Below are 27,981 nucleotides of genomic sequence, written 5' to 3'. Positions count from 1 at the left end.
AGCCAGAAACCTTTTTATGAGCTGAGATTCCGGGCAGCAGAGTGTGGATTTGGTCCGGGTAGGTCCAAACCGGTTATGCACCAGACTTCTTTGAAACATTGGAATGGGGAGATATTGATGTTGAAGGGGTACGATTTGGAGTATCTTCCTTATTTCACAGCTGGGGAGGTTAAGACGAAGTTCAACCCAGAGATCTTAGAGGGGGAGGCTGTAGATCAAATTAGAAAATTTTGTGGTAGTCTCGGGTTCCAGCCAACCCGGGATACGTTCATGAACCATAAACTCCTGTTCCAACTTGGCTGTAAGTTCTTGTTTAATGTTTTTTTTATCCGGGTCCCCATCCCAGCTTAGAGAACCGGATTACCTTCCTTTTGCTTGCATCTTGTAATTTTTGGTCCGGATCAAAGTCTATTTTGGTCTTTGATCCGGGTCCCTCTGCTTTTCCATATCTTTTGGTTTTTTACTTGTAGCTAATTTGCATAAAACGTCTTGACATGGTCCGGGCTTACTGCAGTATTCTATTTCCGGATTTGGTAGTCTTTGCATTTTTATCAATCCTATAGTGATAGTTTTCCTTTTCCATTTTTCAGGTTTGCCGCATTACAACCCCGCATCCCGGTCCATAATGTCTTCTTCAGCTTATGCAGCAGCTTTTAACTCATTGGGATTGGCATACAAGACAACAAAGGGGGCCCCTGGTACCGGATCCGGATCTGCGGATGCAAAGGGTGGTGCCGAATCTTCTGCCCCCCAGAATGTGGCTGATCCGGGTAATGCTCCCCTGGCTAAGGACCCAGACGTCCAGGAAATCTCTGATGAGGAACCTCCTTCGAAGAAGAGGAAATCCGCCCCGGGAAAGCCTCCTCGCGGAAAAACTGTTGTTGTTGACCGGGTCATATGCGACTCGGAGAGGAAGGGACTGGATGGGGAGGCCGTGAAGATAGGAACCAAAACTCTAATCGACCTAGCCGGGTTCATGTCCAGTATTCCCTCCGAGGAAGATTGGGAGGAGGTTGAGGGTTATAATATGGCTGCTGCCTTGAAAAGGGTCACAGGTCAATGGGGGCAGGTAACTTCTGAATTTTTAATCCCGTAGTTCCGGATTATGCCCCCCAATCCACTTTTTGCTTATAATCTCTTTTTTTTTTGTTTCTCAGCTCGGGAGTGCGATATCTATCTGCTCCGATGTTGCCTTCACGGAGCTCAAGGAGGCTAACAACCGGACTAAAGCTGAGAAGATGCTTTCTGATTCCCTAAGGGGTGAGCTGGAGGAGGCCCGGGAGGGGTTCCGGGTTGTGGAGGCCGGGTTGAACGAGAAACTGAAGAATTCGGAGACCCGGGCCGAGGGGCTGGCCCAGGAAGTTGAGAGGCTCAAGGCCGAGCTTGCTGCTAAAGAGAATCTGAACAAGGAGGCCATCATTGCTGAGTTCAAGGCCAGCGATGTTTATGACTTCGAGGTTGCTCAGGCCGGGGTTCCCGAGGTGCGCAGGTCCTGGGTAGTTGCCGAGCGCCATATCAAAACTGACCCCTTTGCTTCCTGGGAGAGCTTTATTCAGGAGTTCCTTGCTGCAAAGGCTGCGGTTGAGCAGGGTCAAGGTGAACCGGAACCCTACGATGGTCCGAGCCCCAGCTTCCTCTAGATCCGGACCAGCTTTGCAAAGCTTGTCGGGCCCAGCCCATGTAATTTCATTTCTAGGATTTCTTGATTTCGTACTTGGATTTGAACTATATGTAATATTTGGATTTGTTCCGGATTGATGTTAATCCAGATCCTTCTTTGAAATTTTCTTTCGTCGTAGAAAATGTTTGCTTTTCTTATCTGTTGTTTTTCCTTTTTGAGCAATCCGGATCCTTGTTATTGCCCCTAATCTGGACTGGGTCCATATCGGGTTTGGTCCGGGTATGGGACAGTGTCCGGGTTGATGCTTACTTTTTTACTTTATGTACTTGCTTTTAATTTTGCTTTCAATCCGGGTATGTTGAACCCGGATTGATGTTTGCTTTTTTGCTTTATGTACTTGGAAAATTTAAGTACATAATGTTTGTTTGCATCCCGGATTTGAATGCTAATCCGGGTTGTTTTTTGCTTTTCTGCTTTATGTACTTGGAAAATTTAAGTACATATTGGTTGTTTGCAACCCGGATTTGAATGCTAATCCGGGTTGTTTTTTGCTTTGAAATTTGCTTTCAATCCGGGTATGTCTAACCCGGATTGGTGATTGCTCCATTTACTTAGTTTTTTTCTAAGCGAATAGTGGTTTCTTTCATTTTTTTTTTGCTTCTAACCCGGGTATGAGAAGGTACCCGGGTTTTTTTTCTTCCATAACTGGTAATTTAAAAGTAATAACTTTCTGAGAAAGGAAATTTCTTTTCATTGATTTGCAAATTTTTTCATACAAAATATAGGATCATAGATTGGTTGCTTGCCATAGGCTACAAGTTCTGGTTGCTTTTGGTTGCTTTTTCTACTGGTAAAACTTTCTAAGCCTGAGTTCATGCCATGTATTTGGTACTTCAGACTCATCCATGTTCATGAGCTTGTATGTCCCTGGCCTTAGAACTTCCTTGACTTTGTATGGGCCTTCCCACTTCGGCATTAGCTTTCCAGTGTTGGTGGGGTCTGAAGCTTCCGTGTCTCGAAGTACCAGGTCTTCAACTTGAAAGTTTTTGACCCGGGACTTCTTGCTGAAGTGCTCTCTTGTTTTCTGCTTATATTTTTCCATTCTTGCCACTGCCTGGTCTCGGACTTCATCAATTAGCTCAATATTCGTTCTGAGCCCCTCCTCATTTGCTATCTCATCAAAGTTGATTGCTCGATAGGAGGGGGATCCTACTTCAATTGGTAGCATGGCTTCAGTTCCATAAGCCAGCTTGAAGGGGGTTTCTCCTGTGCTTGTTCTGGGGCTTGTTCTGTATGCCCAAAGTACATTAGGAAATTCTTCTGGCCTTTTGGTTTTGCTTTCCCTGAGTCTCTTCTCTATCCCCCTGAGAAGTATTCGGTTTGTTACTTCAACTTGGCCGTTTCCTTGAGGGTAGGCTACTGATGACTTCTTGTGTCGGATGCCCCTTTCTTGAAGGTAGGATTCGAATTCTGAACCAACGAACTGTGGACCATTATCTGAGACCAGTACCCTCGGGATCCCGAACCTCATCAATATGTTGTCCATGAACTTGATGCAGTCTTGTTGGTTTATTGTTCTCATTGCCTTTGCCTCTACCCATTTTGTCATATAATCGATTGAGACTAGTAAGTACCTGAGGTCTCCTCTGGCCCTGGGAAAGGGTCCCATGATATCAATGCCCCATAGGACAAATGGGATTGGTGACAAGACTGAAGAAGGTAGGACTGGGCTTATCCGTGTCACATTGCTGAAGAGTTGGCATTCCTTGCATTTTTTCACAAAGTCTATTGAATCCTGATGGATAGTAGGCCAGTAGTACCCCTGCCTTATGATTTTATGAGCTAGTGCTTTTGCGGACATGTGGTCCCCGCAGATTCCTTCGTGAACTTCCATGAGGCAGTACTGTGCCTCTCCTGGGCCTATGCACTTGAGGATGGGGGAGGAGAAGGTCCGGCGATAGAGTATTCCCTCTTCCATGAAGAATTTTGAAGCTTTTGCCTTTAACCTTTGCGCCTTCCCATTATCCTCCGAGAGCTCTCCCTTCTCTAATTAGTTAATGAATGGGGTCATCCAATTTGGACTGTTATCTATTTCCATGACTTCCTCAGAATCTGTGCTTGGTTTCTGTAATTCTTCGAAGTAGACGGAACAATCCAGGTCTGATGAATTTTGAACAAGCTTAGATAGTGTATCAGCTTCTAAATTTTCCTCTCTGCAGATTTGGATGACTTGTATTTTTGGTATCAAGGCGAGGTAGCTTTGGACCAGAGCCTGGTACTTGGCTAGAACTGGATCCTTGGCTATGTACTCGCCATTTGTTTGCTTTACGACGATCTGGGAGTCGCTGTAGATTTTGAGATTCTGGATCCTGAGTGTTCTTGCTAGCTTCAGTCCTGCGATCAAGGCCTCGTACTCTGCTTGGTTGTTTGTTGCTGAGAATGCAAAGGAGATTACTGTTTGGATTGTGAACCCTTCTGGGCTCTTTAGGATGAGCCCGGCTCCCGATCTTTCATTGGTTGAAGAACCATCAACTTTGAGAGTCCAGGCTTCTGTTTCTTGATCTGTGTTTCTCTCAGGGTCAATGCACATGGGCACGGGCTCTTCTTCTGGGAAATTGCATTCTATGATGAAATCAGCTAGAGCCTGGGCTTTGATTGTTGTTCTAGGAAAGAAACTTAGATTGAACTGACTTAGCTCAACTGCCCAATTTACCAACCTCCCTGAGACATCTGGCTTGTGTATTATCTTCCTTAATGGTTGATTTATTACAACTCGTATCTCCCTTCCCTGGAAGTAGTGTATGAGTTTCCTGGATGTTGTGACTAAGGCATAAGCAAACTTTTCTAGCCTCGGGTACCGGGTCTCTGCATCTTTTAGCGCTTGGCTCACATAATAAACTGGTTGCTGTTTGCCATTCTCTTCCCTGATCAAGGCTGCTCCAACTGCCAGGGCCCCTGCTGACAGGTAAAGGGATAGGGGTTCCCCGGGTTGAGCTTTTGTTAACACAGGGGGTTGAGAAAGGTACCTTTTGATTTCTTCAAATGCGCTTTGGCATTCCGGGCTCCAATTAACTTCTCTCGTGTTGGTTGCTCCTTTTAACAGGTCAAAGAAGGGTATGCATCTTTCAGCTAGCTTGAAGATGAATCTTCTGAGTGCTGCTAGTGATCTTGCTAGCTTCTGCACATCTTTTTGTGTTCTGGGAGCCTTCATCTCTTGAATTTCCTTTATCTTTTCTGGGTTGGCTTCAATTCCTCGGTTGCTTATCATGAATCCAAGGAATTTTCCCGCCCCTACTCCAAATGTGCATTTTTCTGGATCGAGCCTGAGTGAGTATTTTCTCAAGTTGTCGAAGCATTCTCTCAGGTCTCCTATGTGCCCGGGGATGCTTGTGGATTTTGCAATCATATCGTCCACATAGGATTCCAGGTTCCTTCCAATCTGGTCCTTGAAGATTTTATTCATTGCCCTTTGATATGTTGTTCCCGCATTAGTCAATCCGAACGACAGCATTACATAGGCATAGACCGCCCTGTGGGTGATGAAGGCTGTCTTTAGAATGTCTTTGGGATTCATCTTGATCTGGTTGTACCCTGAGTAGGCGTCCATGAAACTTAGCATCACGTGCCCAGAGGTTGCATCGATCAATTGATCAATATTTGGCAAGGGGTAGGGGTCTTTGGGGCATGCACTGTTCAAGTCTGTGTAATCGATACACATTCTCCACTTTCCGTTTGGTTTTTTCACCATCACTACATTTGCCAGCCATTCTGGGTATTTGACTTCGCATATTATTCCAGCTTTCAGTAGTTTCTCAATTTCTTCATCGATTGCTTTCTGCCTTTCCGGGGCAAAATTTCTTCTCTTTTGCTTGACTGGCTTCCTCTCTGGGTTGACGTCCAAGCTATGCATTGCTATGGATTCATCCAACCCGGGCATTTCTTTCGGGGTCCAAGCGAATATATCAGGGTACCCTTGGAGTAGTGGCACCAGGTCTTTTCTGAAATTAGCCTCGAGCTCGGATCCTATCTTTATCTTTTTTGAAGGATCGCTTGTGCTGATCAGAATTGTTTCTGTTTCAACAGCGACCTCTATCTTGGATTGATCCGTATTTGATACAATCTTTTGGATCCGAGCCTCTGTGTTCTTTTTCATATAAATCTGAGCCTGGGCTGTCATCTCTTTATTGTTTCTTTCTTCAGTTATTTCTGGGTTGGTTGCTTGCACAGTAGGGTTGGTTTGGTCAATGTCTAGGCCCAATTCAATCCCTTCTGTGACTTGGTTGCTTTCTTGCTCTTCTGAGCCTTGTTTGGTTGCTTTTGGATCTGAGAGGGTCTCTATGACCTGAACTTCTTTTCTCCCATCATCCCTTGATTGTTGGCGATGTTTCTTAATGCTTTGCTGTTTCCGGAGCACGACAGCCTTTCTCTTGTTGTCTTGGTGGGTCTCAGCCATTACCAGAGCCTGGCTATAACATCTTTCAGCTACCTCATAGTCTCCCTTGATTTCTCCTACCCCGGTTGGAGTTGGGAATTTGATTTTCAAATGTGATATCGAGGTGATTGCTTAGATCATGGTCAAGGCCGAGCGCCCAATTATGCCGTTGTAAGATGAGGGAGTATTGATCACGTAGAACTTAATCACATGGGTAACTTGGTTTGGGGCCGATCCAAACATCACTGGCAAGTACAAAGTTCCTTGGATCGGGACCAAGTTGTTCCCGAACCCATACAGAGGGTCCTCTCACCATCACTACATTTGCCAGCCATTCTGGGTATTTGACTTCGCATATTATTCCAGCTTTCAGTAGTTTCTCAATTTCTTCATCGATTGCTTTCTGCCTTTCCGGGGCAAAATTTCTTCTCTTTTGCTTGACTGGCTTCCTCTCTGGGTTGACGTCCAAGCTATGCATTGCTATGGATTCATCCAACCCGGGCATTTCTTTCGGGGTCCAAGCGAATATATCAGGGTACCCTTGGAGTAGTGGCACCAGGTCTTTTCTGAAATTAGCCTCGAGCTCGGATCCTATCTTTATCTTTTTTGAAGGATCGCTTGTGCTGATCAGAATTGTTTCTGTTTCAACAGCGGCCTCTATCTTGGATTGATCCGTATCTGATACAATCTTTTGGATCCGAGCCTCTGTGTTCTTTTTCATATAAATCTGAGCCTGGGCTGTCATCTCTTTATTGTTTCTTTCTTCAGTCATTTCTGGGTTGGTTGCTTGCACAGTAGGGTTGGTTTGGTCAATGCCTAGGCCCAATTCAATCCCTTCTGTGACTTGGTTGCTTTCTTGCTCTTCTGAGCCTTGTTTGGTTGCTTTTGGATCTGAGAGGGTCTCTATGACCTGAACTTCTTTTCTCCCATCATCCCTTGATTGTTGGCGATGTTTCTTAATGCTTTGCTATTTCCGGAGCACGACAGCCTTTCTCTTGTTGTCTTGGTGGGTCTCAGCCATTACCAGAGCCTGGCTATAACATCTTTCAGCTACCTCATAGTCTCCCTTGATTTCTCCTACCCCGGTTGGAGTTGGGAATTTGATTTTCAAATGTGATATCGAGGTGATTGCTTAGATCATGGTCAAGGCCGAGCGCCCGATTATGCCGTTGTAAGATGAGGGAGTATTGATCACGTAGAACTTAATCACATGGGTAACTTGGTTTGGGGCCGATCCAAACATCACTGGCAAGTACAAAGTTCCTTGGATCGGGACCAAGTTGTTCCCGAACCCATACAGAGGGTCCTCTCGGCATTCATTTGAGCGCACGCTCCCTAGCTTCATCCGGTCCACAGTATGCTTGAAGAGTATGTTTACTGAAGATCCATTATCAATCAGCATCCTTCTCACTTCGTTGTCAAAGATATCAAGTGTTACCACCAAGGCTTCGTTGTGATTTGGGTTGACCCCTTCATAATCCTTGCTGCTGAATGAGATCATCATCTCCGGGTAGGATTGGATTGAGAATACCTCATCTCCTGAGCCCGGGCTCCTAGGGGGAGAGTGTGAGCCTCCCAGAACCACATTTACCACATTCTTACCTTTTCTTTGCCTTTCCTCTCTCTGATTTTTCTCCCTTGAGATGTATTGATTCAGGTTGCCTTTCTTGACTTGATCTTCAATGAAGTATTTTAAAGAGAGACAATTCTCAGTCTTGTGCCCATGGGTTTCATGATAGTCGCACTGTCTGTTGTAAGGCCTGCTCTCTGGGGGAGTCTACATTGGCTTTGGAGGATAGTAGAATGGCTTTCCCTTGATCTCCTTCAATATCTCTTCCCGGGTCCTGTTTAGTTGTGTCCACTCTGGCTCTTGCCTAGGCTCCCTTTGCTGCCTAGGGGGACCGGGATCACTTTTGGATTCTGTTTTAGGACCCAATCTTTGGAATATTGGGGTGTTTTGTACAACGTTTGTTTGCTGGGTTTGGTTTCTTTGTTTGAACTTTTTCTCCTGATGGTAACCCCCTTTCGGTCGGTCATCAGGAGATTTATTCCTGTTCCCTCCATTCCGAGTCATTCTCATTGCCTGGAGAACATCCGTTTCTTTTATGAACCGGGCTGCCATAGAATAAGCAGCGTCCAGGCTTTGGGGTTCCTTGTTTATCAATTCCACAATATATCTCTCGTTGTGTTCTGGATCCAGGTTTCTTCGAAATATGCTTAGAGCCTCCCTTTCATCAGGATTCGAAACTTTGTTGATGGCTTCCTGAAACCTCCGCATGTAGGCTGAGAGTGCTTCGTTATCGTACTGGCGGATTGTCTCCAGGTGGCACATGTGCATTTCATGTGTTTTATTAGCTCTGAATCTTCTAAGGAAGGCTTCTCTGAATTCTTTCCAGGAGTGGATGCTTCTTGATGGGATTCTGCTGAACCATCTTTGAGCCCCCCCTTTGAGGGTCGAGGCGAAGAATCTGGATTTCGTCAAGTCATTGTAATAGTATATCTGAGCTATCTGTTCGAAATAGTTGAGGTGCTCTTCCGGATCCCCCAGCCCATCGAAAGAATCGAAGTTGTAGTGTTTGAGATTTTTCTGTCGGGGGATGGCTTCTAGGGAGTGGCTGAAGGGCGTGAGGGTTTCCCCAACTTCCACCCCGGATTCTTTCTCCATTTTTCTCTGGAGCTCGTAGATCATTTCCTTGAGGTCTTTCTGACCCTCCTCTTCGTCATCGGAAATGAGTTCGGGGGTAGGGTCCCTCCGTGTTCTTTTTCCTTTTGTTTTAGCTAGGAGTCTCTCCTCCTCCATCTGCATTATTTTCTGAATTTTTTGCTCCAGCTTTTCCTCCTCCTCTTTTCTTATCTTTTCTCTGATTTCTTCTAGCTTTTTCTTTCTGGTTGCTTCTGTCTCCTTCTTGCTAGGCTCCTTTTGATTCTTTTTTGCCTTAGCCCCAATTCGGTCGAAGACAGATCTCCTGGATTGCTGAGAGTCCCCGGACTCTTCTTGCTCATCATCTTGCTCAAATTCCATCTGAGCCCGGGCTTGTTCATCTCTGTAGAGCCTGATTGCTTCAGCAAGTTCATGTCTTATTAAGTTAGCCATATGCTCCTCTGCAACTGGAACATTGGTGTACTTGTACTGATTTAGCTCTATGACATTTCTAGCATCCCTGATTGGAGTATGCTGTGTCAGTGGTTGCTCCTGGAAGGTCTCCCTGTCTCCCCCAGGTTCTTGAACTTGAGAGGGGTCTTGATCCTGAATGTGGGTACTGGCGGAGGGCCTACCAGCTGTACTTTTTCCTGCTCTTGCCATTACCACAATTGTACAAACAACTGACCAAGATTTGAGGCTACAAATGTGGATCTGAGGTTGCTTTTTTGAATATTACAAAAATTTTCCAGAATAACAGCAAGCAAACTTTCTGGGTTTTGCTAAAAATAATACCAAACAAGAACAGCAGGCTCTTGAACACAAAAGAAAATACGTAAGCCAAAACAGTTCTGGGTTTTAAACCACCAAAACTATTAAACCCCAGGCTTCGAGATTACCAAGATTATCAAACCCTAAACAAATAAAACTTAACAAACAAGAGCGGGCTCACACAAACACGACCTAAAGCAAGAAGCTCATACAAACGTGGTTAAAATGAAAACTCATATTCAAGAAAGGGTTTGGTTGTTTATGTTCTTACAGGTTTGAAAGTGGACTCTCTCAAGAGTTTGCTGATGAAGATGAATCCAGGGGCACCGAGACCCAAGGATGGAGCCCCCTCCTTCTAGCGCCAAATGATAACTCCGGTGAGCGGGCGGCTCCGTCCGACGGCATTCCTGGATCTTCTGTGCGGGGGTGAGGTGTAGCTGCTGGTTGGGCGCCTGCAAAACAACACCGGAAGGGGGGTTTGACTCCCACGGCGCCTCCGGTATGAGAATAAGAACATGCTTTGGAGAAGATGAGAGTATATATGTTTATGTAATTTAGAGGCTGCTCTGTATGTGTGTCTATATGTGATGGCTGCTGTGTGTTTTGAGTGTATGAGAATGTGTGAGTGCAAGAGAAATTATTTTCCAACCCCTAAACCCTTCATCTTGGGGGTATATATAGCCCCAAGGTAGGGTTTAAGGGTAGTTACCTCTAAATCTGGGTCGTTGGATCTTGGGAGCGGAGGACGCCTGCCTTGGGCAGATTGCTTACACGTGTGCATGGGAGGACCACCTCCAGAGTGTCCTAACGGCCTCTGACACGCGCCGTGCTTGTCTGGGGTGTTGGTTATTGATAGCTGTCATAGTCACGTGCCCACGTACCCCTCCTTGGCGGGTTGTGGGATGTGATGTTTCTGCTGAGACCTCCCTAACTGTGGTTTTGGCCCCGATCCGGATCCGGGTATGCAGGCAGATCCGGATCCGGGAGGCAGGGTAGACCCGGGCCTGGGCTCCTATGCTTGATTGGCCTGGGAGAGGGGGGTCTTAGCAGATCGGTTGAGCATGTCTCCCTTTAGTCCAGGTCGACGCCTATCCGGGTATCTTGTACCCTATCACATAGATTTTTGAATTCTCTTCGTAAGCTTTGAAGTTTGATTGTTCGAACTTTTACAGTACCTTGAAATTCATCTTGCAATGTGTCCCAAGCTTATTTTGCAGAAGTAGTGTTCATGATTCTGGGGAATATATAATCAGCAACAGCTTGATGTATTTTGGCTAGTGCATCAGCATCCCTTTTTAGCGATTCATTTACTGAAATTATTGATGACCCGGATGATTGTGGGGAAGCTTGAGGATCTGTAGATTTTGGAACTCCGTTCTCGATAATATCCCACAATTCATAAGCTCGTAAGATAGTTTTCATTTTTATAATCCAGAACTCGTAATTCTCTCCTTTGAATACATGAATAAGATTTGTGCTTACACCTGCCATGAAAAAATAAAATAATGTTATAGTACAGAGATAGTGCTGAATGTTGTTATAGTGCAGAGAATGTTTGTGCCGAAATGGATTGTGCTCTGATACCACTTGTTGTAATATTTGTTTATGGAAGGAGAGGAGATTTATAAAACTGATTGCTCACCTTTGATGCATTACATGGTTTTCCATTTTATAGTACGGTGTATGATCTTCCAGAGAGTTCTACAAAATTGTCCAGACTTTACATTTTACTAAGTCTGCAGAATACTAAAAGTCGGATACATAGAACTTATAAACCAGATTCAAAGTAAGTATATTTAATACTTCTAGAATAATCTTGCAATAATTTTGAGAGTGTCATAATTTCAACAGCTACCCTCAACTAGCAATTACACTTACCCTACTACTTTTACAAACTACGTCTCCACGAACTAATTCTCCGCCACGCCATTTATTAACTCCGGTGGAAAAATACCCTTAGGCCTCAAAACTAAAGGCCTCAGAATTGTTGTCACGGGTGGGGCCGGTTTTGTTGGAAGTCATTTAGTGGACCGTTTGATGGCAAGAGGAGACAATGTGATTGTGGTTGATAATTTCTTTACAGGGAGAAAAGAAAATGTGATGCATCATTTTGGAAACCCTAGGTTTGAGCTTATTCAACATGATGTGGTCGAGCCGTTGTTGTTGGAAGTTGATTAGATTTATCATCTTGCATGTCCGACTTCTCCGGTTCATTATAAGTTTAATCCGGTTAAGACGATCAAGACGAATGTGGTTGGGACTCTTAATATGATTGTTAACAAGTACTAGTGAAGTCTATGGTGATCCTTTGCAACATCCACAGGTTGAGACTTATTGGTGCAATGTCAATCCTGTTGGTACGTTTACAAGCTTCAATTTTTTTTCTTATTATTTATTTTTTACACTAAATAAACACACTCATGCACACACACCTTACGTGCTTTTGAATAATTTCGAACTCTTGTATCATTTGAAATCTAGTTCCATATTTTATGATTTACTTCTTAAATTTATCTTATCAAATTTTAATTATCACACAAAATTAACATCAAAACTCAAAATCTGAAATCTGAATCGAAAAATGCCACATTGTAAGCGTATAGAAGGGGTTAGGCTAACGTGAGGTTGAACATACAATTTTTGAACTGGGATCTGGGGTAGTATTTCACTTTGTTTGGTGAGTCGCTAGTCAGGTAGGCCACGTGTGGAATGATTGTGGTCCCTAGTGAAGGTTATGACTTTGCTGAAGTAGATCTAGTCGGTGTCTTTTACTTGTCAGATAAATCCTTCATTCATCAGCAACTGGACGGCTGTGATCGAGTCATTTATTTGCCCATTTTGCATTTATTTGATTGTACTAGGTTAAATTGTATAATAGTAAGTGTGTCTGGTTAATATATTACTGAACTTGACATGTTAATTTAACGGTCTGTTGTACAAGTTTTTATTACATCATTTGTAAAATTTCTTTGATGTTGTATTAAATTAAAACTTAAAATTATTAGGTGTGAGGAGTTGTTATGATGTAGGTAAAAGGACAACTGAAATATTGACAATGGACTACCATAGAGGTGTTAAAGTTGAGGTATATGTTTCTTATTTGACAAACCTACTCTGCATGGTCAAGAGTCTTTTATACTGATGTATCATTGGTGTATAAATCGAAATCTCTAACTGTTTATAGGTGAGTGTTAGGTCCCAATTTGTTTGTAGAAGGGGGGTTGAATGCAAACAATACCGTTTAGTCGAATAAAATGCGGAATAAAATTGTGAAACAAAATTCAAGTTAAATAAAACTTTTATTAAACTTGAAAGGTGTTACAACTACGGTATCGGTTACAAGGGATTAATCTCAAATCAATTATTACAAATCTAGAATAAATTCGACATGAACTTTTTCTATTTTTGTAATTAAAAGATCAAATGCTAAATGCGATTTGAGATTAAGTTCTAGGGATTTTAATCCGCTAGATTGATACACAAGAACAAGAGAGTGATTTCTAGTTGATTGGATTTAACTTTACAAGCTAGAAATTGTAATCTTGAATTAGCAGATAAGATAAAATATTTGGCTGCTTGTTCTCTTTTTGTTCTTGGCTTCTGTTTGATTGCTCTCTGTATGTGTGTTTTTTAATTGGATGCTTCTGCTGCTTTTTAATCAACACAGCCGAGATTAATGAACTGGTATGACAATCCTTTGTCCAATAATACTTTCGGTGTGACAATCTTTTAGAGCTAGCAAGACAATTAAAATGAACTAGCAAGACTTTCGGTATGACTATTGATTGTCATACCGATTGTCATATTAGTTCAAATGAAATTGTCTTACTGAATTAATAAGTGATTTTAATCTAAATAATAATTCTATCAAGACAATCAACTGAATTAGCATGACTTTCGGTATGACTATCAATTGTCATACCGATTGTCATACTAGTACAATCAGTTGTCTTTTTAGAATTAAAACAGATTTTAACCAATTAAAATTCTGTAAATCCTTAATATTAATTCTAAATTAATTAATCAATTTAATTCAATTAATCAATAAATTAATCCTTGCAGATATAATTTATTTTCTTAATTAAATTATATGACTTAATTAATTAATAGAGAATTAATACTAACCCTGAGCAGCATCCATTCTTCTGACAATCTTCTGAAAGTCACTGAGACTTATGAATCAATTCCGCCACTTCAATGCTGACACTCGATGTACTGTCTGGTTCATGAGTGACTAACTTTCGTGACGTTTCTTCATGTCTTGACTTTGTTGTTCTGATTGAATCCTTGTAATAAATGATACCTTGACGAGATCTCTGTCATTTGATTAAATCCACGATCTTGATTTATATCACTGATAGGGATAAATAAGTCCTGATTTTATTAATAATGGGCTGCTGGACCCAATAAGAAGGTGTATGGTATTCAGACCAGAAAGGTTGAGCCTGATGGACCAGATCATGTCTGGTGGAATAAAAAAGGCCCAAAAGCCCTAATTATTAATTAATTTCGTAATTAATTAATAAGGGAAAAATCAGCTATTGAGAAGAGTCCCGATAAGGATATAAATCCTTATAGATTAGCCTCAAGGGGACCTAAAAGGATAAGGAATCAGCTTCCTACTTCCTAGGACTCCTAAGTCTATCCTAATTCAGAGGCTTGTCCACCAAGTCTCCTATACCAAGTCCAATTCAAGGACTCCCACATCTATATAAGGGGTCTCACCCCCACCAATCAGAACTACGTTTTTTGGCTTGATTCTCTAATTCACAGAGATACGTAGGCATCTCGTAAAGGCAGATTGAGTCACGAAGTACGAGAGCAGCCATTAAAGGCCTTGAGCTCCCGAATCTTAGTATTAAATACAACAAGTAATAACCTTGGTTTTTTATCCATAACATTTGGCGCCGTCTGTGGGAAGGAACAACAACCATGGCGAGAACACGGAGAACAACCAGCACTCTGGAGGAGGGAACACCATCAGGGACAACCCAGGTGATTTCATCAACCGTGGAGGTTCCTCCCCATTCAACTTATGCATCTACTCAGGGGGAAGCCCAGACAGGGGCAACTCAACCTCAGCCACAAGGGACAACTCCCACGACTATTCAAGGTACGAATCCTCAAGTTCAGCAAGTACATATACCTGTGAATTCTCGACCCGTCGGGTATGAATATTCAACTGTTGTTACTACTAACCCCCCTTATGGGATGCCCCTTCACCCTGAGGTTGGAGGAAGCGGATATGCTGGGCGAAGCGAAGCACGAGGGCGGTCGCCCCCCTATATACGAGGTTTGGATCCTATCCCTGAGGATCGGGAATTTTCTGGTCCATACACTGAGAGAGACTCCGAATCTTCGGATGATGAAGTGGCCCCGAGAAGGAGGCGTCCTGGAAAAGAGCCAATAGCCGATGGAAGGCAACGCCCCCAAAGCACCCCAGGGGCGAATCCCCAAGAAGTGCAGGAAAAGATCAGGGCTCATGAGGCTGAAATCCAAAGGCTGAGGCGTGATTTGGAGGCTCACCAAGCCACCAGACCCCACATACCTCCTAGGGGGAGAAATCCTCCTCCTATCATAGACCTGGATGGTCCGGTAAGAAGAAGGGCTGCTGTCCCAAGAACTGATCCGAGCAATCTCCTTCCCCTTGGAGATCCTGATGATCCAACTCCACCCTTCACAGAAGAGATAATGAATGCCCATATCTCAAGGAAATTCAAGATGCCCACTATCAAAGCCTATGATGGCACGGGAGACCCCGCTAATCATGTTAGGACATTCTCTAATGCACTGCTGCTGCAACCCGTGAATGATGCTATAAAATGTCGGGCCTTCCCTCAAACCCTGTCGGGTATGGCTCAAAGATGGTACAGTCGCCTACCCCCAAATTCTATTGGATCATTCAGAGAATTAAGTCAGGCTTTTATTAAGCAATTCATCAGTGGAAGAGTCCATGAGAAAAGTTCAGCATCTCTTATGAGTCTTGTGCAGGGAGCTAAGGAATCCTTAAGAGATTACCTAAATCGTTTTACAAAGGAGGCTTTAAAAGTCCCAGACCTTGATGATAAGGTAGCCATGATAGCACTGCAACAAGGAATTAGGGATGAGTTTTTCAAGATGTCTTTGGCCAAACGACCCCCTGAGAGCATGTTGCAGCTCCAAGAGAGGGCAGGGAAGTATATCAAGGTTGAAGAAAGTATGAGAAAGACCGTAGTAAGTAATGAGCCCACTGGAGGCAAGAAACGAAAAACTGATTTGGAGTATATTGCTAAGGACAAATATCCTAGAACCGAACAAAACCCTGATTCAAACCCCAAGAAGGGAGGACCTGGGCAAAAGTTCACTGAATACGCTAAGCTGAATGCTCCCAGAAGTCAAATTTTGATGGAGATTGAGAAAGACAGAGATATTCGCTGGCCTAAGCCCTTGAAGGCTGATCCCGCCAAGCTAGATAAGGGCAAGTATTGCAGGTTTCACAAAGATGTTGGCCATGGCACCGATGAGTGTAGGCAATTGAAAGATGAAATTGAATTTTTGATTCGAAAAGGAAGATTGAACAAGTATACTGGAGATGGAGGGGACAGAAATAATAATGAAAGGAAGAACTTTGAAGATCGTAGGAGGGACCAAGACGATCAGGGGCGAAACCCCCAGCCTAGAGGACCAGTTATAAACACCATTTATGGAGGGCCGAGACCTCGAGGGCCAGTGATAAACACGATCTTTGGAGGTCCAACTGCTGCTGGATTGTCCAAAAATTCCAGAAAGGCATATACTAGGGAGGTTATGCATATTGTTGGAGAAGCCCCGAAGAGGGCCAGGACAGAAGTAACATTGGCTTTTGATGATTCCGACCTAGAGGGTGTGAAGTTTCCCCATGACGACCCGCTGGTCATAACACCGATAATAGGAAATAGCCCGGTTAAGAGGGTCCTTGTGGATAATGGTGCTTCTGTGGATATCTTGCTCCACGACACCTTTCTAAGGATGGGGTATAACGACTCCCAGTTGACACCAACCGACATGCCGATATATGGATTTGCTGGAGTAGAATGTCCTGTGGAAGGGATAATTAAATTGCCAACCACCATAGGTACGGAGCCAAGGCAAGCAACGCAGATGCTGGATTTTGTGGTGGTAAAGGCTAGTTCAACTTATAATGCTATCGTGGGGAGAACAGGGATACATGCCTTCAAGGCAGTCCCCTCTTCATACCATTCAGTCATGAAGTTTCCCACCCGAAACGGGATTGGAGAAGAGAGAGGAGATCAAAAAATGGCTAGAAGCTGTTATGTGGCCTCTTTGAGGGCAGATGGAGTCGGGGGGCAGGTTCTTCCTATTGAAGATATGGATGTTCGAGAAAATGATGAGAATAGAGGAAGGCCAGCAGAAGAATTGGTTTCGGTTCCTTTAGATCCCAAGAATCCTGAGAGGATGACTTTCATTGGAGCCACATTAGAGGAGCCCCTTAGAGGGAAGTTAGTGAAATTTTTACAAGAAAATAGTGATGTGTTTGCATGGTCAGCAGCTGATATGCCAGGCATAGACCCGGAGTTAATTACTCACAAGTTAAACGTGGATCCAAGCCGGAAGACAGTGAAACAAAAGAAAAGAAATTTTGCCCCGGAAAGACAAGAGGCTATAAAGCAGGAAGTGGAAAAGCTCTTAGAGGCTGGTTTCATTGAGGAGATTCAATTTCCGGAGTGGTTAGCAAATCCTGTAATGGTGAAGAAGGCTAATGGAAAGTGGAGGATGTGTATAGACTTCACCAATCTGAATGATGCATGCCCCAAAGACTGTTTTCCGCTGCCTAGAATTGATACTTTGATTGATGCCACCGCTGGACATGAGATGCTGAGTTTCATGGATGGGTTTAGCGGATACAACCAGATCAAAATGCATAAGGATGACATTCCAAAGGTATCATTTATCACTGACTTTGGTGTTTATTGTTATCTTGTTATGGCGTTTGGTCTCAAGAATGCAGGAGCCACCTATCAAAGGTTGGTGAATAAAATTTTTAAGGATCTTATTGGGAAGACTATGGAAGTCTATGTTGATGACATGCTAGTCAAGAGTCTAGTAAAGACTGATCATATAACCCATTTGAGGGAAGCTTTTGAGGTCCTGAGGTACCACGAGATGATGTTGAATCCTACGAAGTGTGCTTTCGGAGTAGGATCTGGAAAATTCTTGGGATTGATGGTCTCAAAGAGGGGAATTGAGGCTAACCCCGATAAAATAAAGGCAATCCTGGACATGGAACCCCCAAAAACTGTCAAGGATGTTCAGAAACTCACAGGAAGGGTTGCTGCGCTAGGACGATTCATCTCCAAGTCAGGAGACAAGTGCTTATCATTCTTCAAGTCATTAAAGAACATTAAGGACTTTGTATGGAGTGAGGAAAATCAGAAGGCATTTGAAGAGTTAAAGAAGTATATGGGCCAGGCCCCGTTGTTGGCCAAGCCAGTTCTGGGTGAAGTTTTATTCTTGTACTTGGCTGTTTCAGGAAGCGCCTTGAGCGCGGTGTTGGTTAAGGAGGAATTGAAAGTCCAGAAACCCGTATACTATGTCAGCAAAATTTTGCATGGTGCTGAGTTAAATTATTCAGCCATTGAGAAATTCGCTTTAGCCTTGGTAATGGCTTCAAGAAAGCTGCGTCCTTATTTTCAAGCTCACCAAATTGAAGTGCTAACAAATCAGCCACTGAGAAATATCATTCACAGTCCCAAGGCAAGTGGGAGACTGATTAAGTGGGCAATAGAGTTGGGAGAGTTCGATCTCAAGTATAAGCCACGTACGGCCATTAAAGCCCAGGCACTAGCTGACTTCGTGGTGGAATGTACCATACCCAACCAAGAAGTCAGGGGGCAGGAAGATATCATACCTCAAGACAAGGGAGTCGACAATGGGCACAAAGAGAAGGATGATAAAGAATATTGGGTTCTCTATTTTGATGGGGCATCAAAAACAAACTCCAGTGGAGCAGGATTGGTTTTGCAAAGCCCTGATGGATTCTTAATTGAGTATGCTATGAAGCTAGACTTCCCAACCACAAATAATGAGGCAGAGTATGAAGCCCTGATTGCTGGCCTTGGTCTAGCTGGGACACTTAAAGTCAAAAACTTAAAGGTCCGTGGAGACTCGAAGCTGATCATATCCCAGGTAAAGGGAGAATTTGAGGCAAGAGATGATACGATGGCTAAATATGTTCGCCTAGTAAGGGCTGTGATGACCCAATTTAATGAATGCCATGTTGAACACATTCCAAGGGAAGAAAATGCTAAAGCAGATGCGCTATCAAAGTTTGCTTCATCTGAGATTGAAGAAAGTTCAGGAAGTGTGTACTTCCGTGTTTTGAAGACACGAAGCATAGATGTTAAGCTTGTGGCTCCCATAGGCCTGGGGGCGTCATGGATCGATCCCATTAAGGCTCACATTCAAACTGGATGGTTGCCAAGCGATGCAACTGAAGCACGAAAATTAATTGTTCGAGCACTAAGGTACTCCTTGATAGATGGAATTCTGTATAAGAGATCTTTCGTGGTTCCTTACTTGAGGTGTCTCAGGCCCGATGAGGCACGCTTGGCTCTTGAAGAAGTGCATGAAGGTATTTGTGGACAACACTTGGGGGGCAGGGCCTTGGCTCATAAGATAACTCGTTTAGGCTTCTATTGGCCAGAAATGATGGCTGATGCCAAAGAATATGTAAAGAAGTGTGACCGCTGTCAGAAGCATGCACCAGTTGTTAGACAACCCCCCGAGATGCTGACCTCTATCAACTCGCCTATTCCCTTTGCCATGTGGGGGATGGATATTCTAGGGCCTTTTCCTATGGCCACGGCACAAAGGAAATTTCTGATTGTAGCCATTGATTATTTCACCAAGTGGATTGAAGCCAAGCCCTTGGCCAAAATCACAACTAAGCACGTTGCACAATTCCTGTGGGAAAACATTATGTGCCGATATGGAATTCCCCGTATCCTCGTCACTGACAATGGAACACAATTCAACAATGAGGAATTCAAGAAGTATTGTGAAGAAAATGAAATCGAGTTACGATTCACCTCTGTGGCTCACCCGCAAGCCAATGGACAAGCAGAGGTAGCAAATCGGATAATCCTGGATGGACTAAAGAAGAGGATCGAAAAGTCGAGAAATAATTGGGTAGATGAGATACTTCCCATATTATGGGCTTATAGGACTACCTGTAGAGTCACGACAGATGCAACTCTTTTCATGTTGGCATATGGGGCGGAAGCAGTAGTTCCTGTGGAGATATCACATTCCTCTCCAAGGATTCAGGCTTTCGATGAGAAAGAAAATGAGGAAGGGCAGAGATTAGCCCTGGATTTAATTGATGAAGTGCGAGATAAAGCACATGCAAAGATAGTAGAATATCAGAAAAAAGCTTCATTCTACTACAACTTAAGGGTTAAAGAAAGGTTTTTTAAACAAGGCGATCTAGTCTTGAGGAAGATAGAAGCATCTGGTGTAGGACAAAAAGGGAAGCTTGCCCCAAATTGGGAAGGGCCGTACAGAGTCAAGAGTGTTCAAGGTAGAGGAACCTACAAGCTCGAGACTATGGATGGTTTTGAAGTCCCGAGGACCTGGCACGCACAAAACCTGAAGGTTTACTACGTGTAAGATAGGCGAAGTACGATTCTCACTAGTCATTGTGACAAGTAGGTTTAAAAGCACCTGGAAGCTTTGCTTGCATAGGATTTTATATTCCAGTAGAATTTACATTGTCTAGTTATTATTGATTAGGGTCGAACCCATGCTATGTAAGGTTTTGAAAAACCAGACTTCAAACTGAAGAAATCGAAATTATTTCAACCTATGGATGTTTGAGTTGTGATAACACTGGTGTGGCCAATTAGTTCAAGCTTGAATGCATATTAAAGTATCGGAAAGATAAAGGAGAAAAATACGAATAAGGAAAGAAGCATATAAAATAACCCCAGAGGGTAATAAGATCTGATACAAACAAAAGTCCAGACATAAATTAAGGATCAAATTACAGAATAGAAAAACTACTCCTCCATGTGGGAGCCTTCATTCTCTTTCTCCTTATCAGCGCCTTCAGCGTCCTTCGCAGGAGAAGCGGGAGGAGAAGCAGTGTTAGGATCCAAGATGCGATCATCTGGCTGAGGGGAGTTAAAGAGGGCATCTATGCTGTCCTCCGACTCAGCCTGCTCAGGACTTATAAAGTCCTTAGGGTCGACTAAGCCCGGGTACTTCTCAGAAACCGCCTTCACGGCCGCGTCCCATCCCTGAGTAAACTGTAGGGAATAAAGACCCTCATCATGAATCTCCATGAGATTCTTAAACTTGTCAGAATCCATGTAGTCATCGATGAGCTTATCCTTATCGCTCCTAAGTTTCACCAGCTCGGAATGAGCCTGAGCCAGCTCCTCTTTCTTCGTGTCCAGCTTCTTCTCCAGGACCTTGGCTCTCTCCTCCCATTTCTTCATCTCTTTCTCAAACACATCTGAGTTACCCTTCCAGGACCTAGCCTGATGGAGGGCCGCCTGGAAGTAGGTATTACTCTGCAAAGAAATATGTATGAGTTAGCACAAGTTCTTTGGAATACAAAAAAGTTGGGATTCAAAGAAGGAGAGAAAGAAAATTACCGCAGCTTGGGCTTGAGAACCCAGAAGCTCAATAGTCTCAATATCATTCCCCGTAACAATGTCAGTAAAGTCATGGGGAGTGACGGAGTGATAAGACCAATCTTTAGCATGTTTGGTGGATCCAACCACCGTATCACTCCTCCTGAAGCCCCAGTTAGGCCTGAAGGAATGTGCCTTAAGTGGAGGATCCACATCGTCCCCCAGCTCGACCACCGGGACGTGGGGCTTAAGAAAAGAAGGACCGTCAGGTTTGCTCCTAGGGTCCCTGTTTAGCTTGGCCCTTTTCTGACGGCCTGACTCCCCCTCCTTAGGCCTGTTAACATTATTGATGGCCTCGCAAGCTGAAAGGAAAAGTAGAAGGAACATTAAAATCCAGAAAAAAAAGAAAAAGTGCGATTAAAGAGAAGGAAAAATAATTACGCAGGTATAAATTTACCCTTATCACTGGCCTGGGAGAGACCAACTTTCTTCAAAGAAAACTCCTCTAAAAGGGTCCAGGTATCCGTTTTCCCATCATCTGAAATTAAGGCCTGGTAGGCCACCTCCTCCTCATCAGTCAATCTGATACTACCAAGACTACCATCTGATACCTTGCAAAATGGCCTACGGAAGAGTGTGGCCCAATCACCCCCAGCCCAGGTCAGCCTCACAAACTCATCCCTCCATTTAGGGTTGTTCTCGACTATAGAGTTACTATCAAAGATATGGGGAACTTTGGGTCGTTGGCGAATTAAAACCCATCCCGGTTGACTCATGGAGCTATTATAGAATTGGAAAACTTTCCTAAAGACAGCTACGGAAAGAGGGAAGTTATTCCTGAGACAAAGGACCATAAAACAGATAATATTCCTCCAGGCGTTGGGAGGGAGTTGACAAGGGTTGATTTGTATATCGGCTAATAAACGAGGAATAAATTCGTGGAATGGGAACCTAAGACCTGCGGTCAGGGCTCCTCGATAAATGAACAGGGTATCCCCCTCCCAATTACAAGTCCTATCCCCAGGGGCGGCTGGAGTGATCCTAAGGTGGGGTGGAAGTCTGTACAGGGTGTTCATAGACTCTATTCTACCATCTAACTCATGAAAAGTGTTACCATGATTATACGAATCTAACTCAGATAGAGAAGGATATTCATCACCTCTCGAGTTAATCATGTCAATGAGAGAAGTATATGGAGATTGAATTTGAATGTTTGTACCTCTTTTAGAGACATTCATCTTCTGCAAACGAGCCAAGTCGCGGTCCGCCATTGATATACTTCGTTTAAAAGCTTGAAACCCAGAAATACTTGAGAATGGTGGAGCTACGGTGGCTGTGTGCTCGCCGGAAATCGCCTACTCAAAGGGAGAACTCTAGAGAAGTTTGTAGAAGAAAATGAGAAATGAGAAGTGAAGTGAGGATTCTCACTTCACACTACACTTATATAGGCGAAAAGCTCGGAATACGAGGCATTTCTAGGCCCATTTAGCCAGGCCCAACCTAAAAGCCCGTCTACTAGAAATATCAGGAATAATCTAGAAGCTCATATGGAAAATGAATGGTCAAAAATCGACCAGAGTTTTAAACTGGATCGATCAGAGTCCTGATCGATACAAAAAGAGAATCCTGATCGATATATTATTCGAACAGAAGGGAAGAAATCCCCTAAATCCGATCAGAGTCCTGATCGATACAAAAGAGAATCCTGATCGATATATTATTCGAACAGAAGGGAAGAAATCCCCTAAATCCGATCAGAGTCCTGATCGATACAAAAGAGAATCCTGGTCGATATATTATTCGAACAGAAGGGAAGAAATCCCCTAAGATCGATCAGAGTCCTGATCGATACAAAAGAGAATCCTGATCGATATATTATTCGAACAGAAGGGAAGAAATCCCCTAAATCCGATCAGAGTCCTGATCGATACAAAAGAGAATCCTGGTCGATATATTATTCGAACAGGAGGGAAGAAATCCCCTAAGATCGATCAGAGTCCTGATCGATACAAAAGAGAATCCTGGTCGATATATTATTCGAACAGGAGGGAAGAAATCCCCTAAGATCGATCAGAGTCCTAATCGACACAGAAGAAAATCCTGATCGATATTCCATTCGATCAGAATGATAGAAAATCACTTAATTCGATCAGAGTCCTGATCGAAATCGATCAGGAATCCTGATCGATTAAGCACGTGTAACAGTCGACTAGGGTGTCACTTTGAAGATCAATTCGATCAGAGCCCTGATCGAAATCGATCAGGAATCCTGTCGACCAGAGTGTAAGATCCTGAGTTAATTCGATCAGGATCCTGATCGAAATTGAGCAGGAATTCTGATCGATTTGGCTGAATCCTGATCAATTTCTTCTGCATCCTAATCAATTTTGTATGCATTTTAAACCAGAAATTACGGATAAATCCAGAAAATTGCGGATAAATCCAGAAAATTACGGATAAATCCAGAAAATTGCGGATAAATCCAGAAAATTGCGGATAAATCCAGAAAATTACGGATAAATCCCAGAAGTTAAGGGAAAATCCCAGAAAATTAGGGAAAAATCCCAGAAAATTGGGGAAAAATCCCGGAAATAAGGGAAAAATTCCTGGAAATTAAGGTAATTCCTGAATAAAAGGAAAATTCACTGTAAATGTGTAGGTCGCTCCACACTTTACGGAAAAACGAAACCCTGTAAGGGAACGAATAGATTTAACTTCTGTGAAACCTAATCAATGTTTCCCAAAAGTTGGGGGGCAAATGATAGGGATAAATAAGTCCTGATTTTATTAATAATGGGCTGCTGGACCCAATAAGAAGGTGTATGGTATTCAGACCAGAAAGGTTGAGCCTGATGGACCAGATCATGTCTGGTGGAATAAAAAAGGCCCAAAAGCCCTAATTATTAATTAATTTCGTAATTAATTAATAAGGGAAAAATCAGCTATTGAGAAGAGTCCCGATAAGGATATAAATCCTTATAGATTAGCCTCAAGGGGACCTAAAAGGATAAGGAATCAGCTTCCTACTTCCTAGGACTCCTAAGTCTATCCTAATTCAGAGGCTTGTCCACCAAGTCTCCTATACCAAGTCCAATTCAAGGACTCCCACATCTATATAAGGGGTCTCACCCCCACCAATCAGAACTACGTTTTTTGGCTTGATTCTCTAATTCACAGAGATACGTAGGCATCTCGTAAAGGCAGATTGAGTCACGAAGTACGAGAGTAGCCATTAAAGGCCTTGAGCTCCCGAATCTTAGTATTAAATACAGCAAGTAATAACCTTGGTTTTTTATCCATAACAATCACTGAGGCATGATCAAATTCTTGAACTTCTTCCAGTGAATCTTCAAGTCTGCAGATGAACAATGTTTCTTTATTCTTTGACAGATGTTACTTTGTGAGATCTCTCTGATGATTGATCCACTATTTACTTATTACATTCTTATTTGAGTTGAGTTAAATACTCGAATAAACGAGTAGGCTATGACATATGCCTTTCAGTGAGAATTGCAAGGTTATTTAACATGTATGGGCCTAGGATGTACATCGATGATGGTCGTGTGGTCAGCAATTTTGTTGCGCAGTTAATCATTTCTATCCTAAGTACTCTTTTAAGTTCATTTTATCGACATTTGTAGCATTTAGAGCATCCGCAGCGGTGCAGTTTTTGTTGCCCAAGTCCCCCCTCGTTTAGAGCAATCTGGACTTGGCCTCTCTATTAGTGCTGGAGGAGAATAAAAAAGTAGGGCAGTGGACTCTTTGGTGGTCATAGCCCAACTGTATTGCACGAATACCAATCTGAAATAAATGATATATTTACGTTTCTTTTGGCATCTAAATGAACATGGTACCTATAAAATGCAAAAAGTAAATTTAAAAAAAAAAAAAGAAAAGTTAGGGAGAAGGGTTGGAAGAAATTGGCCAGTTTTTATTTGTGGCCTCATTTTACTTGCCTGGACTATGGGGTTAATAATATGAAAAGTTGGCCAGGCACGCTGAAGTTGCACTTACTATCACTTTTTGGAAATTACAAGCACTGAGGAATGAGCCATTAACAGTTTATGGGGATGGGAAGCAAACAAGAAGTTTCCAATATGTTTCTGATTTGGTAAGTGTCCTTAGTTAAGATTATGCAGTGGTATGTTAGTCGCAGTTTAGTTTGAACATGAATGTGCCAACACAAGTAGGTGAGATAGTGATTTGCATTCAGAAATTGTAGTGCACATGTAAATGAATACGTAACTTCATTTCTTTTAAACCCCAAAACATTTTCATTTTTAGACCCTCACTAGCATTGAATGGTTGTTATGAGTTATGACACATTTCACCTATGTGTTTTCAGCAATGTTAGTTATTAAACTGTCACCGAACATGTCAAATACCTTATGAACCTACAGAGTATGTCTCACTTCGAGATAGGATTCAGAGAGGGTGAGAAGTATATATTGATCTTACCTCTAATATTGTCTATAGTAATTGTTTCCCTAAGTGAATTACCTGATGAACTTCTTAAGCGATCTGGTAATAATCAGATTAAGGAGAACATCTAAAACCAAGTTTGTTCCGGAGGTCCCTCTGACAAATTTTTATGGTAAAGGGTCATATATGTTTTATGAATGATGGTCAAATGTTTAAGTTTCATGCTCCCTCAGATGTCTTAGTATTTGAACTCTGCCCGAACAAGAATGAATAGCACACAAGAAAGTATTGTCATGGTAACGATCAATTATTAAGAGAAGAAATTTAGAGCGGAGCAACAGGGCAGGGCAACTGAACTTTCTTAAGTCATTTATCAAAACTAAGAGAACATTACCTAGAGTCCTAAATGTGACTCTATAACCATTTAAAATCCAATCTTTTTGATTAATTTAGTAGCCAAGTTCCGTCAAATGATTAAGAATCTAAATCTAGTTGTCCTTTAAGGTTAAGGAACACCGTTATTATCTAAGATTTAGTTTTAATTAAAGCCGCAAACGAACAAAGTTGAGCCGCATTTCGTCCGAGCCGAGCGGAGCTTAATTTATTTTTAAAACGACCTGAGCCGAGTTTAATAAACGAGCGGAAAGTGATGTTCAAGCTCGACACGTTTATAAATGAGTCGAGCCCGAGCCGAACACAAGTTTGTTCACGAACAACTGAACTAAGCCGAACTCGAGCGGAGTCGAGTTTTCCACTAATATTTTGAATATATTTTTCAATCAAATAACCTTAAATTATAATTTATAATTTTACAAGTTGTATCGAGATCAACTACTAGTTTTTCCTTAAAATTATATATGCACACTCACACTTTACACTTATTTCTTAATCTAGCTATATCATTTTATTTCTCAAGATGATTTTTAAAATATATCCAACTTTATTTAAAATTATTGAGATATTCATAACTTTATAAAGTGTTCATTACATTTTAAAATGACGATGTCAAATTTTATTTATTTTATTATTTTAATTAAATTTGGTTTATGTAAATTACAATTTATTTAATGATATTTATGAAATATGAATAATTGAATATGAATGTATCATGTTAACAATTTGATAGTTTACTTACGAAAAAAGTAAGTGTTAAAATTAGAAAAATAAACAGAATCTCTAAAATAATTAAATTATTAATAAATGATGAAAAAATGTACGATTAAAAATATTTAAGTGATTAGTAATAATTTATTATTTATAATATATAAACTTTATCTGAGCCGAGTCGAGTTACCGAGTTCGAGCCGAGTCCGAGCCGAGTCCGAACTAAACGAGCCGAGTCTGAGCCGAACAGGCAAAAAGTTCGGCTCGACTCGTTTATTTATCCGAGTTCATTTTTATGTTCAAGACGGGCTCGTTTAAACTGAACTGAGTTCACTTAAATGAGTCAATCCCGAGTTTTGTTCACGAACAGCTCTGTTAATTAGGAGCCCTACTTTTAATCACGTAGGTGGAGGGTCTGATGCACCTAATGGAAGGAGAACATGCGGGACCTTTCAATCTTGGAAACCATGGAGAATTTACCATGCTTGAACTTGCTCAGGTGTCTTATCTTTGACTTTTTACAGTTTACACTTACAAAAACTTAGGCTTATGTTACTATTGCTATTAGACTATAACATTTTTTTCATAATGGATATAGTCTAGGCATGTCGATTTACATCTTTAAAAAAGAATCCTTACAGTTATAGAATAATCGTGTTATAGTATAGTATAATAAATGCAATGCACTGCCTATGGAAATGCAGGTGGTCCAGGAAATAATAGACCCAAAGCAAAGATAGAATTCAGGCCAAACACAGAGGACGACCCTCACATGAGAAAACCTGATATCAAAAAGGCAAAAGATCTTCTCGGTTGGGAGCCCAAGGTGCCTCTTACCAAAGGTCTTCCACTAATGGTATCCAACTTTAGGCAATGCATCTTTGGAGATCAGAAGGATGGTTACACCATAGGTTGAGAACAACATGCATATGCAAACCTTTTGTACCAGGGAAGTAGAAATCATCAAATCGTTCCATTAAACACAATTTTCCCCTCCACCTAGTATGGCAATGCCACCAGCATCTTGAGCCTATTGCATTTCTTGCATCCACATAGTAAGAGTTTTGGCTCTCAGAAACTTTTCTAGCAGACCTAGTGTATTTTTAATGTTTTGATTGTTCAAGACTCGTGTACACTAAATATAAGTCACCGGCCTGGGGCAGAGATAACTTTCTTGTACAGTATACTTAAAATCTTCAATATCATTGATCTTTTCTTACTAATCTGGATTTTTATTCTACTGCCTTTCCTAATAATATTGTCATTCATATAAAACTATATGTCCTCATTGAGGATCAAGTAATCAGCGTCCAAAAGTTTTTTTTCTTCATTTCAATTTAAAATTGGCCATTAAACAAAAGCCAACAAATTTATA

General features: G+C 42.1%; 2 long non-coding RNA genes across 3 annotated transcripts in view; one reads left to right on the top strand and one right to left on the bottom strand.

The window, feature by feature from the left end:
* The window catches only part of LOC141698547 (uncharacterized), a 30,824-nt gene extending 19,588 nt beyond the window's left edge, over nt 1–11,236 (bottom strand). Inside the window, exons 1-2 of one of the 2 annotated variants that reach the window (XR_012565151.1) lie at nt 11,108–11,236; nt 9,737–10,949 (exon numbers count right to left, since the gene is read on the bottom strand). This is a non-coding gene — a long non-coding RNA (uncharacterized LOC141698547). Of the gene's footprint in view, nt 1–9,736; nt 11,083–11,107 lie in introns of those variants that run through there. The other variant, XR_012565150.1, reaches the window with a different exon arrangement.
* LOC141698548 (uncharacterized) lies at nt 11,160–27,781 on the top strand. Its single transcript, XR_012565152.1, has 3 exons — nt 11,160–11,822; nt 27,013–27,105; nt 27,311–27,781. It is a non-coding gene; the product is annotated as an uncharacterized LOC141698548 (long non-coding RNA).
* Nucleotides 27,782–27,981: the final 200 nt, after the last annotated feature.

This window comes from Apium graveolens, chromosome 11 (assembly GCF_009905375.1).
Source record: "Apium graveolens cultivar Ventura chromosome 11, ASM990537v1, whole genome shotgun sequence".
Taxonomy (NCBI): Eukaryota; Viridiplantae; Streptophyta; class Magnoliopsida; order Apiales; family Apiaceae; genus Apium; species Apium graveolens.
This window is presented reverse-complemented; position numbering and strand designations above follow the sequence as displayed.